Genomic DNA, 12,242 nt, shown 5'->3' on the forward strand with positions numbered 1-12,242 from the left:
TTGTTTATGTTATTGTCTAGCTGTCACTGGAAATTATAACAGAAAAGAGTTGATAAATTTGTGTATAATTCATTTGTATAATATGTTTCAGAGAATTAACCCTCAAATTATACTCTGACCCCAGTCGGCCTGCCACTCACACTGAGCCTGGTTCTGCGGAGGTTTCTTCTTGTTAAAAGGGAGTTTTTTTTCTCTCCACTGTCACTACAAGCATGCTTAGTGGGAGGGTGCAATCAACTGGTTTTCCTTAGATAGAAAACTTTGAATCAATTTGACTGTATGATCTGGTGAACTGTAAAGTGCCTCGAGATGTCATGTGTTGTGAATTGGCGCTATAGAAATAAACTGAATTTAATTAATTTACAGATAATGGCTGCATAAAAATAAAGTTTATATTTAAAGTTCTTAAGCGTATTGTGAATAGTTGTTAAAAATAAAAAAAAGTAGACACTTTTTCGACAGTACGTGAATGCATCACAAGCCTCCCCCCTCCTCCTCCTCCAGCTCAGGAGGTGATTAAGGGACTCTGGGACAAACCCAGAGACGCGCTCCAGCCACTCCCTGCGCCCGGCAGTTGGTGAGCTCTCCAATCCATCAGGAGCTCCAGTCAGTGCGCTGAGATCCGGATGAGCGAGCCGCTTTCAGCCTCATCCAGCTCAAGTTCAGCCAAAAACAGCCGGGATAGGCTTGGGGAGTCCACTCCAGAGTTGGACAATCACCCCGGGATCATAGTTTTGTCCGCGGATTGGATTTAAGACAAGGAGCAACCTCTTCAGAGATAAAGAGAGGTGAGCTGGATAAACGGCTGACTGAAATAGTTTTTTATGTTTTGAGTCTAACTCTGTCTTGTTTTCTGCAAAGTGAATTCTCACATTTCCTCAGAAGTTAACTTTCGAGTGGCATTGAATTGCTTATTTCTTTTTTTTAATTTTCATTTATTTCTCATCTTTTTTATAATAGTTTGGGGGTTCTCTCGTTTTCCTTTATTTCTGTAAGAGTTAGTCCATTTTTAGCTAAAAATCATAAATATGAATGATTTAATTGAGCTTTTGGGGGCCCTTAGAGCGCTGCAGCAGAAGTTGTGTTCATGGTCGCTAATTGACAACATCTGTGAGCAAAAGCAATTTGAGGCGCGTTCAAGCGCTCTTTACAAACTGTCACATAGTTTCACATTTTAATTGCACCAATAGAATAACGTGTGAGAGTTTGTTGGATATGAGAGGTTTGTATGGAGGAACAGATCTGAAAAGTTACATTATGCCTGTTTGTTTTATATACCCTACTGCGTGTGGGCGGGTATTGTGCAAATGATGCGATTAGCAGTTCACAAGTTTAAAGGTACAAGCTGCATTTATTTATTTTTTAGTTTGTTCACCATCAATGTATAATGATGACTAAATTCAGCCAATGATATCTGGATTTCCACAGTGGAGTTTCAGGAAGTACAAAGTTTGTTGGGTTTATTTTATTCGTCATTTTAAAGCTCTATGAAGGGGAATCCTTCCTTCTCATTCAACCAATGCTGCTTTGTGTTTATTTGAATGTATGACATCACAGCATGCACAATAACTGAACTTTTCACCTAGCATTGGTGAATGCTTGACTTTTGACACATTTAGGTTTATGAGATGAACCAATAAGATTTCTTTTTTAAGGTTCCAAAAGTTTTCAACTTATTTGAACAGTCTGGATGCATAAGAACATGATGGCAATGCCTTAATATACATCCAAGCATGTATAGCCAAGTTTAGAATTTTATTTATCAATTGAGCCAAAGGTTGCATGTTTATAAATGCTTTGCTGATGCGTTTATTGACCAAAATGTACTTCGTAGTTTTGATAGCTGTTGCCAACTCTTCAGTAAGGAAAATCTCTATAGCCCGTCCTACTGTACAAGGCTCTAGAGGATGCCATCTCTTGATTTGTATATTTGGTAATGCTTCAAACCAACCATAGCAGATGGAAATATCAACATTGGCAACACAGAAGTTGATTTTAAACGGACACCAAATGTTTTTTAAATGGAATTTTTTAAAAGGACTTTATATGAACCAATACTACATAAACTAATCGTGTGTTATCAATCTCTACTTAACAGAGACATACATCGTTTATAAGGCTGTTCATGAATGAAATGATGAGGGATCCATTTATTGCAACAGTTTCCAGGAAGAAAAAAAAAATCCAAAAAACTGTAAATATTTACATCCTGCTGTAGGGATCGGGAGGATCAGTGGAAACTTTGTGCAATTGTGACTCATTTGAAATGGGGAAATGGAGGGAAGTCTCTCCTCTCTCTGACTGCAGGCAGGGTTTGCTGCTGAGTCTTAGGTCCAATCCTTAACAGGCCCCCAAGGACTAACCCTAAGGACCATTCAGCCCTTAAAACGCAGGTCTGCATCAGTAAAGACTTACTGGAATTTGACGCGTGCATTTAAATGCAAGTTCCGCTGGTTTGCTGCATCTTCGTCAAACTGACATAAAGTCAAAAGTTGGGGATTTCATAGGGGGTGGTTTGGAATTGGGTCTGATTTTAGTTTTGGTGGTTGGGAGGAGTTTGCCGCTAGCCAGGTATAGAGCTGGTAGAGCTAAATTTCAAAAGCGGATCTAATTGGGTCAGCATCATTAGGTTAGAACCAATCACATAACTACAGATATGATGCTAATTCTCCAAGCGATTTGCTCTGTTTTTGTAATTTTGCATTCCATGAAATATGTGAAACCATCAAAGAAACTCCAGTAAACGATTTTTGATGGGTTTTGCCTAAAAAAAAAAAAAAAAAAAAAAAAAAAAAAAAAAAATAGAAGGTGTGCTTTGAGGAAGTCCTTAATTTTGGGGGAGTGGCAGCCTAGTAGGTTTGGAATCCTGAGATTGTGAGTCGGAAACCCACTCCCACAGACAGCCAAACTGGGTCCCAGAGCAAAGACCCTTAACCCCACACTGCACCCCAGGCGGGGGGGGCAGCCCACTGCTCCCCAAGGCGATTGGTTAAATGTAGAGTGAATTTTGTTGCTCTGTTCTTGTGACAATGTATTGACAAGAAAAAAGCTGGAAAAAAAAAAAATTGGAGCACTGCTGCATTGTGGGTAACTTTGGAGGTGAGTGACGCCACCACCGGCACTGTGACTGGACCTGCAAGATCTGGCTGGAGTCAATGGTGTTTAACCAGACAGTATTGCACAGAGCCAGGCTAGTTGGCAGCTGCTCTATCAACTTGCTGAAGAATTCAAAGCAAACCATACTTTCACTTTGTTGCAAAAGTCTCAAACACTGAAAAAAGTTTCAAGATTTGTGTCTAGCTGCTATTTTTTGGGGGAGGTGGGGGGTGCCACTAGAGAAGCCTCTAGGAGGGATAATAAAAACTTTTAGATCCATGGGTTGTGGCAATTACAAAAAAAAAAAAAAACCTTACATGGACATCAACCAAAGAACCCTGATAGGATGGAGGGGTTATGTGATGGCAATACAAGAAAATCTATAACAAATTGTCAAAACTTACCGGTACAACCTAAAAAGGGGGAAAAGAGGATAAGTTTAAAACCAGATGTATAACTTGAACTCTTTGATTTCTCTAAGCCGTTAGTGATTTTACCAACATGAGTTTCTCTAGCATCCAAAAGTTAGTTTGGAATTTTACGAAGCGGTCTGGCTTGTTGCTTTGAGTTCTCATACTGCTTTTTAAAATTAGTCACTGCTCAGTATGAATAAAACTATTCTTCTGTTTGAGGGGAAACCTCTACATTTTGCCCATGATGGGTTGACCTGGATTCTACTGTAGGATCCAGACTTGTTAGTCACAGTAAAAGAATGATGTCCTGTGAGAGGAAAAAAACCATTCCAGGTCTGGTGTGAGTGTAGCAATAATATTACAAATCGTTTTCCTATTTTACTGTTTTAATTGTTCCCATTACACTGTGGTTTGGAAAGCATGTATACTCAAAATTGTTTTTCCAAGCATGGAGTGTCTCTTGTTCTAGTGATTCAAGTTCAAAGAAGAAAGTAAAAAAATAAATAAAATGAAGATGATTCACTTAGTAAGTTTCGTCTTAGCTCGGTGGGTTTAGAAACTATGTTCCGCCTCTACTGGCAGGCTTTGCCACTGGGAAACCAGATGGGAACTTTATTACGCATGCCGATCAAACAAACATTGATGTTGTGTGACTGTGAAAGGTAGCAAGCCATCGAAGCTGTTGAGAGGAAAGGGGGTGATAACAATCATTTAGCTCAGCTGGAAGAGGGGCAGCATGTTGAACTGGTTGATAGTAGTTTCACTCTGTGGGAGCTTTTCAGGCTGTGTGCAGGGATCTGCTGCAGTATTGTTAAGTGTGCCAAAAACCCCATCAGGAACACTGTGGGGTGACGTGCTGTGGTGTGGAGCAGGGTGTATAGAGGATCAAAGTCCCTCCACCAATGCCATGGTGATGAATAGTGTTTGCACTTGTCAGTCTGTGTAGTGGGGTGTGTGGCTTGTGTTATGCCTGTGTAAACACAGAAAAAGCAACTCTGAAGTGAGGAAGAATTGGTAGCCCTCTTAGCACAGCAACTTAACCATACTAAGACACATCAGGATCTAGCTTATTTCAAACTCCTGATTTAAATAAAAGGATGCACATGTTTTCTGAGTTAAGTCTCGGAACTGTTCACTGTGCATTGCAACTCTGGATGTTTCCCACAAAGTCAGCTTAACTGCTTACATTTCACCTCCTTCTCATCCCCTGGGAGCCACAGTATGAATACTGTACATACATTCATTTTTTCCCTCTTTCTCTCTGCTTGGTCAGGCCCAGCACAGCTGCTCTTTCAATTCACTCCTGTAAGTGTTAGTATGTGTACCATATGTGCCTCAGAGGGCTGCACAAAGACACCCTGGTACTTTTTTCATATCTATTTTGTAGTTTTGTTTCAGAAGAAAGTTGATTTTTTTTTAATAGTTTATCTCCAAAATTCCAACCCAACTTATTCTCCATTAGGATGTGAACTTTGCCTAACTGTGAAGTCGCAAAAGTCTAAATACACCTGAGTTCCAGGTCCTTGCTGTCACACAACTGACTTGTATCATTGTAATGTAAATCCCTTTATTGTCCCGCAATGGGGAAATTCACTCTCTGCATTTTTACCCATCCTCTTGGGGAGCAGTGGGCAGCCTTTGTGTGGCGCACGGAGAGAGCAGCGTGGGGTTAAGCGTTTTACTCAGGAACCCAGAGTGGAGGCTGTGGGGATCAAACCGGGTACTTGCAACCTCCTCGGAGCACAAGCGCGCTGCTCACTGGCAAAGTATCACGCCCGCCACCTCATTTCAAGAGCAAATGCACTTATTTTTCAGAACACATGACTTGCTTAGATTTTAATTATTAATTTTTTTTGCAGTGTAGTCCAAAGATGTCTCCCTTACTACAGTCAGCTTAGGGGGTTCATTAGATGTAACAAATGCAGTGGAAAAAAAATGGATCGGCGATATTTGCACATTCCCCAAACCACCTAATTAAGTGGACTAAAAAAAAAAAAAAACTTCCTCTCCATCATGTCATATTTTTGCCTAGAGAAACAGGAAGTATTGGTCTACTAATGACGAGTTCCGAGAACATATGAACTTGGAAAAAAAGAAAAAGAAAGCGTAATCTATAAGTAGAAATTTTTGTATTTGTAAAAGGGTGAGCTTTAAAGTATTGACCAATCCTTAACTGACCTGTGAGAAGTGTGATTATTAATAATTGTCTTTGGATTATCAAAGTTCTTTGAAAATGGACAGCTAAAATATACTTCAGAATAAGAATAGATTTTAATAGCCAAGTTTGTGTCCACAAACAGGAAATTTGACTTCAGTTTTAATCACTAAAGTTGTAGAAGAATGCTTAAAGTGATTTAAAAAGGAGCAAGATAAAAGCAGGAACAGTAGCAGTACGTACTGTTTGTTTAGGACATTATTTTTTTTACATATGTTAGATGGAATGTAGGCTGTAAAGATTCAAAAGGCCTCAGTAGTTCCCTGCAACGTTGCTACCAGAAACGCTAAAAAAAAACAGTTAAAATCAGAAGGAGTAGGTTAAGACCATGCTGGGGTTGCTTTATTCCATCTCATGAACTGGAATAGTGAGATAAATGTATTTGAGTGGACTTCTCTGTTCTGAGGGCCAGACTTGTGGCTTAACTTTAGTGCCATTGAAGACCATGACATCATCCTGAAGGCTGAAGTTATTTTCCATTCCGGTTTCACTAAATATGCTCTCCTTACCATTTGCGCAATGACACCTTCTTCATTCAGATTCAACATGCTTAGCTGGTTCATTTAGCTTATCTTGATTGGTATCTATGATGTGTGAAACTTGAGCAGTGTGTGCATGTTGAGGTGCTTTGTAATTAAAGAACTGTTTGTTTGGGTGGATTTGTGTTTGACCTGCTTGGATTGTTTTGTGGTATGACAGCTTACTGGCAAAAGGGGATGACATTTTGGTTTGCACTAGTTTACTCTGTCCCACAGCTAAATATTAGATATTTTGGTTGCAACATGTTTTCAGTCCCACATGTTTAAAATAGAATAATTTCTGCTTTATTGTTTTTTTTATAAGCAGAGGGAAGTTAAAGGTTTTTTTTTTTACCCCCATCATACTTCTGTTCTATTATTTTGTTGACTTAAGTTTTCTTTTCCTGATTTTTAACACATTTTTTAATATTGCTTACTTTGTGTTTGAATTATGCAGACGCAGACCCAACAAGAAAAAAAAAAGAACCTTCATGCGTTTATTTATATCCCATGATTTACCCTCTTACAAATTTGACCTTTTCTGTTCTTTTCCCCATTGCATATTTCTGATATCAAAGGTTTTTTTTTAATATATATATTTGACAAAAATGGCTTAAACACACATTGAAATGTTCAGATACTTGATTTATTATGGAAAATAATTTAAACTTTCAAAGTTCTCTATTAAAAGGTAACACCACATGAAATCTTTAAATCAGTTGCATTGGAGGTTCCTTCAGAGTGAGTTGCCCATTTAAAGTTACAAAAGCCATCTTGGTATGGTTTAAAGGCCAGACTTTGACTAGACTTTTGAAAGTCCTCGAATTTCTTTTTTTTTTTTCCCTCTCCAATTGGTCCTGCAAGAGTAATCCAAATGTGTTTGAGCTCAAGTGCACATATTAAGGGTCAGGCATTTCTCTTTAGGATTTTCTACAAGACAACAGAATTCATATTTGCATCAATTCCAGTAAGTCATCCAAAAGTGTTTGGGGTGATCAAGATTTTTTATTTTATTTTATTTTTTTTAGCAAATGTAAGATGGGCCTTTGATCTTTTGCTTGCAGTGGTTTTTAGCCTATAGGTCTCCCATAGATGCCATTTTTGTCCACTCCACTACTTACACTTAAGTCATCAACTCTGACTTTAACTGACGCAAGTTAAACATGAGTTACTTTAGATCAAGCTGCAACTGAAGATCTACAGGCTTAATCCAGACTGTACAGCAATTTATCCAGCCCTTGGAAGCTAAAAAGCATATACCATAATAGAGGCATATTTTTTAATTTTTAAACCACAGGAGTGGCTAAAAATTGTGTATACATTTATATTGCATTGTGGTCTTTGTAAATGAAATGAAGAAAACGAGGGTAATTTATACGTAATTGGTATGAGTTTGATATGCCTGCTTTAGATGATTATCTTGAGTTATCATTCATTTCATTTGACAATGTGACTGAGCTGCTTTTATTTATTTAATTTTTTTAGGGTTGCCTCACTGTTATGGTTTGCTCGAGGCACAAAGCAATAAATAGGATTTTTAACCTTCTTAAGTTGATAGGTGTCATTTCTTGATTCTGTTCTGACAGTAATACAGCTTGATGTGGTTGGTGAAATGGAACTGTTTGCCAAAACCTATGGTTCATTACAGCAGGAATCCCTTTTTTTTTATAGAACTTTGTATTATTACTTGGTAATTTATACCAAAATAACATCAATTTTATTTTACTCGCATTCAAAGGCAATTTTAGAAGGCTGATACAAAGTGTTGAAAGGAAACTTACAAAAAGAGCTTTCAGTTGCCTCTGAGTGAACCTGAATGAGGGAGCACCTGTCATTTGGTGTCCCAGCCTTGCCTCTGTTTCCCTAAAACCTCTGCCTTGCCCTTTGGCACAGCCACATGTGCTGTTGCTGCTCTGTTAGACCGGGCTTTAATCTCCAGCTCTGACAGCTGCTAGGATGTTTTGACTCCTCTGCTGTGTGACGAGGCCACATCAATCTGCGGTAGATTTCCAGAATAATACCGTCAGATTAATAGATTTTAATATCACTTCTTTCCCCACAGCGGCAGGCTCTCAAACAACCACTCTTAAGGTAGTGTGATGGAGACTTATCGCTTTAGTTCTCAAAAGCAGCAGGCTTGATTTGTCGATTACACTAAATATATTAACTTTCAGTTTTAGATTCTTTTTATTAAGAACTTTCACCCTAACAAGCATAAGCTGCTCCAGTGACTTATGCTTTTGGTTTGTTTGTTTTTAGTGGTCTGTTTTGAATGCGAGTGCTTGCACGGTTGTTGACCTTTCTTTTGATTGTCCTCTGTGCTGAAGGACAGAAACGATGAACATGTGGTCACATGCTAGACCCTGTTAATAATACATGTACATTTAATGGTATTTTTATTTTTTCCCCCCTAGCCTGATCTGGCTTTGAAATCTAGGTCAGAAGCATGTTCATCACCGTGGCATGTTTTGAAATCCCAGATCCGTCCTGCAAGCAGCCTTCATATGATAAAAACCCCTGTTGTAATTTTATTTTCCAGTTCAGCAACTTGGCTCTAAAAATGGTACTCTAATCTGTGGGGAGTATGGATTGCTTTCTAAATTGGATCCTTTTCCATAGGATCAGACGTGACCCTCTCACGACATGTAGCGTCACGCTGTGGAGAGGGAGTAGAGCCCAAGTAAGTAAAGTTTGGATGAATAAATGCAGACAATTTTACCAGTAAGAATAAGAGGTCTCGTAATAATGAGCAAGAAGAGGATATGTGGGAAGTCCATCTTGAAACATGCCAGAATTTTTGCATTTAAACATCTTCAGTACTCACGAAAGCGTCACAAGCTACCGCCCTTTCTTTCAATAGACGGTCGCCACAGTCCGATTATGTGAGAAGGTTCCGACTCTAACTGTGCATAATGGCTCTCTTTAGATCCATGTCAGGATTTAATGTGCCAGAATTAAATGATGTGTAAATTACAACCATCTGCTGCATCAGGGCAGGGATTGGAAAGGGGGATTCAAATAGGGGGACGTGCATGCACAGTCAAAAGGCCGTTTGACCCAAACGTTTGCTGCAACAATGAATCTGGAGATTCAAATTTTAGTTTGAACTGAAACCACGTGGGTAAATCTGATTGGAACTAATTTCACCAAGTGATGAAGAAATTACAAAGATAATCACTAGTTTACATACTAAGTATTCATATAAAACTATATTAATAAAGGTAGGCTTTCAAGTAACTTTGTATTTTCTATTTTTTTTAAAGAGCTCATGTCAGGAAAAGTTTTGTCAATTTTTTTACCATCCAAGTGGTTATTTGTATGAAGAAAATGGGGTACACGTCCTTTAATGTTATTGTTCCTGCTTTCTTTATCTAGCTTAAATGAGCCCCAATGGCAACACAACAAACCCACAGCATGATGCTTTTACGTCCTTGCTTTAGTGGGAAAAGAATTGCTTGAATATAATGCCAAAAGAAGGTCAAACACACATTGAAGAACACATAGAGCTGATGTTACAGGTTAAGGGGCAATAGTCATTATTACCAAAATCCACAGCAATTTTCATCAAACTGTTAAAATGTTGAGAAGAAAATGTGAAGTTTTTCCATCCATTGACAAATGTTTCATCTCCTCTCATGCACTTTTTTTTTTTTTTTTTTTTTTTAAACTAAAAAACCAACTCGAGTGTAAAAACGTTTGCGAAATTTGGAAAGTTGAGTTGAATTTTGCCGTTTTCATGGAGATCTTCTAATGTAATCCTTCAAAATGTGCATAAAAATTGTTGATGGAAATGTGTCTATTAATACAAATGGGTATATGGATAATAATTAAATCTCACATGTATAACTGTAGCCATGTATTAATTAGAAACTGTATGTTTGATCATTCCACCAGGAAAATAATATTTTAAATTGTTTTTAAGCCTGTGTTTTTATTTTTTATACAACCCTAAAATATTAGATTGATTTCCTTGCCACTCATTTGAGAAATATCCCCAGAAAGACTTAACATGATATAGGTCGTCTTCCATGTCGGTCTGTATCAGTAGTGGGATAATCTGTTGAATTAAATCATGGCTGCAAATGTTTTCTCTCATTTTTGCACTTTGGACACAGACCAAGATTTAGCAGCAGGGAGCAACTTTTATTAATGAGATTGTGTCTATGGCTGCCTGAAGGCCTCTTCTGAATCTGGGCTAGTGGGTTAGGGGCAGAGGGGGATGAAGGGTTTCCAAGATCCAGACAGATGTCATGTGTTTAGGGTGGGCATGGATATGACACTGTGGAAACATCCATACTCGTTTCTTCCCTGGATCAGAGAGTAACTTTAGACTCTGTTTTACTGAAAGGGGGGTGGGCTGGCTGTGTCCCCACCTCTCTATACCAGAAACTAGACCAGACATGCTATTTCTCATGCAGCTGTGCACTAAAATGCTGTCAGAATTACTTGTGCACTTTAAACATTTCAGTTTTTGTAACATCATAGCTTTCAATGTCTCTTTTTATAGGGCAAACATGAAGTGTATATACCTGTAAGATGGAAGGAGAATAATGTGTAGTTTTGTATTTCTAATAATATTCTTCAGTCTCTTGTGCATGTGCACTCTGTGTACCTTTTTTTTTTTTTTTTTTTTTTTTTTTAATGGTTTGAGTGTATATATAAATTGTCTATATTAAATCCACCTCTAGTTGTGTTTACAGTATGAGTCAGGCTATTCTTGAAAGTTTGGAGAGGTGGTTAAAGGACATTAGAGAAAAAGCAACATCATGAAGACCAAGGAACCCAGCAGACCAAGTGGTCAAGAAGCTTAAACCAAGGTCTAGTTATAAAACTTTATCTTTGAAAATCTTGCAGAACCCATTATTGGGAATGGAAAAATGTCACAAATGTAATTCCATCAAGTCTGATAAGGCTGTTGGAAAAGAATGCAATTAAAGGGAGAAGTAACCAAGAGGCTCATGGTTATTTTGAGGGGCTCAGAAGTGGAGCATCATCACTTTCACCATAGTGCTCTGCTTGATTTATATATGTACACTGTTTTATGATTTAAGTAGGGAATAATTCATGTTATGTGGACACTCAATTGAAAAAAGTAGAAGAGGAGAAATTAGAAGGACAAAAAAAAGAAAAGATGAAAGAAAAAGTAGACCAAAGAGATTGACAAAGCTTCATGAGTCTGAAACCTAAAATCTAACTAATTTTTCAGAGTAAGTTAGTTGAATGTAGACATATGCACACCTTTTTAGAATATTTGTTCAAAGTAGAACATGATTTATTATTGTAATTGCAGAATGCTATAATTCATGCTGGTCTATTGCGAACATTCTAATAGACTACATAGTTGTATGTTAGGTGTCAAAACGTACCTATACCTTGTTTGCAAGGTACTTCCTAATAAAATTGGGTATCGGCTGACTTGCTTATGCCAATGCAAGTTAGGGCAAACATTATGTGAAGCCCTGAAAGTCATTAAACAAATGAGAATTAAGTAAATTTACATGTACTGTGCTAACTGTTCTGAAGCTGCACTACTCATAATGATACTGTCAAGAGCTAAAAATGCATCTCGCATGGAAAACGGAACTGATTTGCCTGAAACATCAGCAATAGCTTTATGAAGCTGCATTACAAAGACAACACAGTGATGTTACAGGGCAGCCGATCGCTGTTTCATCCCCCCAGAGACTTGTTGACTGACTAACAACATTGGCTTGCTTTAAAAAGTGCAGCACAGGCAACCAAAACAGCTTGCGGCATGAGCATCGCTGGAAATGTTTTGGCACCAAGCCACGAGAGCCGACATGATGCGCCATAGTCTGCAAGAACCACTTTCTACAAGTTGACTAGTAAGCAAATATCAACCCCCCCAGTCAGATTCTTCAGAGCAGAGATCAAACTGTTGGCATCTCTAAAGTCATTTAAAATGTCCTGCATGCAAATGAGTGCAAATAATTTGCACCGTTCTCTCTGAACTTGCTCAGCCAGACATTTTAAAGTTTC

The 12,242-nt window shown here is 38.2% G+C and overlaps 1 protein-coding gene across 6 annotated transcripts in view; it reads left to right on the top strand.

The window, feature by feature from the left end:
- The first annotated feature begins 523 nt into the window (after positions 1–523).
- myo1b (myosin IB) overlaps positions 524–12,242 on the top strand; it is a 67,797-nt gene continuing 56,078 nt past the window's right edge. For 3 of the 6 annotated variants that reach the window (XM_038287629.1, XM_038287631.1, XM_038287630.1), the window contains exon 1: positions 524–788. The gene's annotated coding sequence lies outside the window, so the exon portion shown is untranslated. The remainder of the gene's footprint in view (positions 789–12,242) is intronic. The other 3 variants (XM_038287632.1, XM_038287634.1, XM_038287633.1) reach the window with 1 other exon arrangement.

Source organism: Cyprinodon tularosa, unplaced genomic scaffold (genome assembly GCF_016077235.1).
Source record: "Cyprinodon tularosa strain WSP-4 unplaced genomic scaffold, ASM1607723v1 ctg242, whole genome shotgun sequence".
NCBI classification, from domain to species: Eukaryota; Metazoa; Chordata; class Actinopteri; order Cyprinodontiformes; family Cyprinodontidae; genus Cyprinodon; species Cyprinodon tularosa.